The sequence below is a fragment of the Dasypus novemcinctus genome, chromosome Y (genome assembly GCF_030445035.2).
Source record: "Dasypus novemcinctus isolate mDasNov1 chromosome Y, mDasNov1.1.hap2, whole genome shotgun sequence".
NCBI lineage: Eukaryota > Metazoa > Chordata > Mammalia > Cingulata > Dasypodidae > Dasypus > Dasypus novemcinctus.
The window spans coordinates 26,711,505-26,716,418 of record NC_092216.1 but is presented as its reverse complement, the minus strand read 5'-3'; the positions used below and the strand labels follow the sequence as shown (position 1 = coordinate 26,716,418).

Here is a 4,914-nt window from a genome sequence, read left to right as displayed (position 1 = left end):
TATAGGGGCTGGGGAAGGCTGATTGGTCAAAGCCACGCCCTGTTCTGATTGGTTGCCAGCAAAAGGTCAGTGGGCGGTACTGGATGGGGGAGGGATGGTGGTTAGGGATTGGCTGTCGCTGTTGCTGGGGGAAGGGGCAGGGTTTAGGGATTGGTGGCTGCTGTTGCTGGGGTGGAGGGCAGACTTGAGTTTCCCGCCCACGCCTGGCTGTTGCTGCTGTCGGGGGAGGGGGAAAGGGCAGACTGGATTTTTCCACCCACGCCTGGCTGTTGCTGCTGTCGGGGGAGGGGAAAAGGGCAGACTGGAATTTTCCGCCCTGCGCCTGCGCAGGGAGAAAGAAGAAGAAGGGTGCCGCCCCACAGGCATCGGGTGGCACCATCCGGGAGGAGGGGTGGCCGCGGAAGCATGGCTGCTGAGAAGGGGAGACCCAAGGGCACTCTGCGCCCATGCCGAGCTTCCTTCAGGGGTGGCGGTGAGTCCGACCAGCCAACCTATTATGGGGGCAGCGGCTTGGCCTGCCGCGGCTGCTCCCCCGCCAGGCCAGCAAACCACTCTTCAGCCCGAGGGGTGACAGCAACTGGTGTGCAATCTGAGAAGGATATCAGAAAAAAAGTTCATTTATAATAGTAACTAAAATAAAATATTTAGGAATAAAATTAAGCAAAGATATAAAGGGCCCATATTCAGAAAACTCCAACACATTGCTAAAAGAAACCAAAGAAGGCTTAAATAAATGGACAGCCTTTGTTCCTGGACTGGAAGAGTAAATATCATTAAGATGTCAATTCTACCCAAACAGATTTACATATTCAATGCCATTCCAATAAAAGTCCTGTCACCCTTTTTTTGTAGAGATGGAAAAACCAATTATCACATTTGTTGGAAGGGAAAGTGTCCCTGAATAATTAAAAATGCCTTTAAAAAGAACAAGGTTGGAGGACTCTCACTTCTGGACTTTAAAGGATATTATCAAGGGAAGCGGATTTGGCTCAACTGATGGAGTGTTCACCTACCATATGGGTGGTCCTGTGTTTAAATCCAGTGCCTCCTGACCCATGAAGTGAGCTGGCCCACACGCAGTGCTGCTGTGCACAAGGAGCACCATGCCATGCAGGGGTGTGCCCCATGTAGGGAAGTGCCACATGCAAGGAGTGCATCCTCTAAGGAAAGTTGCCCCCACATGTAAAAAAACCACAGTCCACCTAGGACTGACACCACACATGCGGAGAGCTGATGCAGCAAGATGACACAATGAAAAGAGACACAGATTCCCAGTGTCGCTCACAAGAATGCAAGTGAATACAGAAGAACACACAGCAAATGACACAGAGAGCAGGAAGGGGAGAGAAATAAATAAATAAATAGATCATTTTAAAAAATAGAAAAGTGAAGGATATTACCAAGCTAGTGGTAAAAACAGCATGGTGCTGGCATAAAGACAAATTAACTGAAGGAAACAAATTAAGAATTTGGGAAACGGACTTTGGCCCAGTGGTTAGGGCGTCCGTCTACCATATGGGAGGTCCGTGGTTCAAACCCGGGGCCTCCTTGACCCGTGTGGAGCTGGCCATGTGCAGTGCTGATGCACACAACGAGTGCCGTGCAATGCATGGGTGTCCCCCGCGTGGGGGAGCCCCACGCACAAGGAGTGCACCAGTGAGGAAAGTCGCCCAGCGTGAAAAGAAAGTGCAGCCTGCCCAGGAATGGCGCCGCCCACACTTCCCGTGCTGCTGACAACAACAGAAGTGGACAAAGAAACAAGACGCAGCAAATAGACACCAAGAACAGACAACCAGGGGAGGGGGGGAAATTAAATAAATAAATAAATCTTTAAAAAAAAAAAAAGAATTGAGAAGTAGACCCTCACATCTATGGTCAAGTATTTTTGATAAGCCTGTCAAGTCTTCTGAGCTGGACTAGAACAGTCTACTCCCTTGGTGCAGGGAGAAATTGATATCCATAGCCAAAAGAAGAGGACACCTATCTCAAACCTTACACAAAAATTCAAAATGGGTCAAGACCTAAATATAAAAGAGACAACCATAAAAGTGCTAATAGAAAATGCAGGAAAACATCTTTGACATCTTGTGACAAGTTGTAGTTTCTTAAACTTTACACCCAAAGCATGAGCAACAAAAGATAAAATAAATAAATGGGACTGCCTCAAAATTAAACACTTTTGCACCTCAAAGGATCTTGTCAATTCAATGGGAGAAATCTTTGTCAATCACTTATCCAGGCTAGTGGAAGTGTTTTGGGCCTGGAATCCCTACACTACCCAGTGGCTTTAACACAATGAGCTCTCTCGGCACTGGGTATGACCCGTCAGCCACTACATTCCCTCCTGATGGGAGAGTTTTTCAAGTTGAATATGCTATGAAGGCTGTGGAAGATAGTAGTACAGCTATTGGAATCAGATGTAAAGATGGTGTTGTCTTCGGAGTAGAAAAATTAGTCCTTTCTGAACTTTATGAAGAAGGTTCCAACAAACAGCTTTTTAATGTTGATCGGCATATGGGAATGGTGGGAGCAGGTTTGTTGGCAGACGCTCATTCTTTAGCAGACATAGCAAGAGAAGAAGCTTCCAACTTTAGATCTAGCTTTGGCTGTAACATTCCACTCAAACATCTTGCAGACAGAGTGGCCATGTATGTTCATGCCTATACACTTTACAGTGCTGTTAGACCTTTTGGATGTAGTTTCATGTTAGGGTCTTACATTGTGAAGGATGGTGCACAACCCCATATGATTGATCCATCGGGTGTTTCATATGGTAATGGGGCTGTGGCATTGGTAAAGCCAGGCAAGCTGCAAAGACAGAAATTGAAAAGCTTCAGATGAAAGAAATGACCTGCCGTGACGTTGTTAAAGAAGTTGCAAAAATAATTTACATAGTACATGATGAAGTTAAAGATAAAGCATTTGAACTAGAGCTCAGCTGGTTTGGTGAATTAGTTAAAGGAAGACATGAAATTGTTCCAAAAGATATAAAGGAAGAAGCAGAGAAATATGCTAAGGAATCTTTGAAGGAGGAAGATGAATCTGATGATAATATGTAACATTTACATCTGCTTCTGTTTTAAATTTCTATATAGTTCCATGTAAGCTATTTAGCCCAATGGATTATTATATACCCAGTAACAAGTTTTCATTAAAATTTGTCTTATAATCATTGATGTTTGCTTTATATCTGCTTAACAAAATATTTGCTTAACAAAATTGGTGTGGGCAATTGAAAACCCAGTACTCAGATTTAAAATGCCTGCTTAAACATTCCTTAGAGGCTTTTGGATCATATGAATTTAAAATTCCAGTCCACTAATGTAGAAGCTAAAAATAACCTTCTGGGCAGTTGTTGCCCAGTTTTGTATTTAAATGATGTTGGTTATCCTCCTCTCTTAAACTCTAGGTATAATTTAGAAAAACAGATCCTACAACATGTGAGTCAAAAATGTTTCTCTTTTCCTTTATTGACATAAGGAGGAATGGATTTAAGAATTAAAGATCTGAATCTGTCACTTTAAAAAAAAAATCACATATCCATTACGGGTTTAATATCCAAGATATACGAAGAAATTATACAACTCAAGAGTAAAAAGACAAACTTCCCAATTAAAAAATGGGCCAAAAACTTGAAAAGAAAATTGTCCAAAGAAGAAATACAAATGGTGAAGAAACCCATGAAAAAATGTTTTTCATTGGCAGTTAGGGAAATGCAAATCAGAACTACATGAGATATCATTTCACACCTATTACACTGGCTACTCTTAAAGTTGGAAAACTGAATGTTGGAGAGGATATGGAAAGATGGAGACACTTATTCACTCTTAGTGGGAATACAGAATGGTACAGTCTATTGTGGAGGAATTACTGGCAGCTCCTAAGAAGGTGAATATGGACCTAGCATGTTACCTGGCAATATCATTACTATGTATGTGCTTGGAATAACTGAGAGCAGAGACACCAACAGACATCTGGACATTGAAATTCACAGTGGTTTTATTCATGATTGTCAAAAGTTATAAGCAACCTGGGTGTCCATCAACTGATGAATGGATAAACAAACTGTCGTGTATACACATAATGGAATATTATGCAGCTGTAAGAAGAAATGAAGTTGTGAAGCATATGACAACATGGATGAACCTAGAGGACATTATGTTGAATGAAGCCAGACACAAAAAGAAAATTACTGTATGATTGCACTATTATGATCTAAATATAAAATATAAACTCATGAAGTTAATAATTAGAATATAGGTCACCATAAAAGAAAATGATGGTAGAGAATGGAAAGCTGAGGATTAATGTGCACATAACTGTTAAAAAGGTTATTTGTAAATCTTTGAAAATGAATAGAAGCACATCATGGTGTTTGTAATTAGCTGAGCTATATATGGGTATGACAGTGGTTGAAAGAGCAAGTCTAAGGTCATGTATATTACTAGAAGGAAAGTTAAAAACTGTACCATGGGACTTCATAAGACAGTGAAACCTAACGTAAAGCATGAATGTGGGTGATATTGCATATATAAGACAGTTTTTGCAAAATAAAAATACAAATATACAGAAAGAAAGATAAAGAATAACAGCTTTGTACAGCAGGGGAAACAGAGAGATTTCAAGGGGATGAGTTTTTTGGGGGGTTTGTTTATTATTATTATTATTGGAATAATGAAAGTGCTCTAAAATGATTGAAGTAATGAATGCACAAATATGTGATTAAATGGAATACCATCTATCAGTTTGTAACAATTTACACCTTATTAATATGTGTCAATAAAATGGATTTGATTAAAACAATGCTAAAATAAAAGAAAAAATAAAGAATTTTAGTCTTCAAAAGACAACATGGAGAAAGTGCAGGTCAAGCCAACTAGTGGACAAATACTTTTGTAATCCATATATCCAAGA

The 4,914-nt window shown here is 40.6% G+C and overlaps 1 pseudogene; it reads left to right on the top strand.

Annotated features, from left to right (window-relative positions):
- Window positions 1–2,295: 2,295 nt before the first annotated feature.
- On the top strand, window positions 2,296–3,059 carry LOC139438366 (proteasome subunit alpha type-3 pseudogene; annotated as a pseudogene).
- The last annotated feature ends 1,855 nt before the right edge of the window (window positions 3,060–4,914 follow it).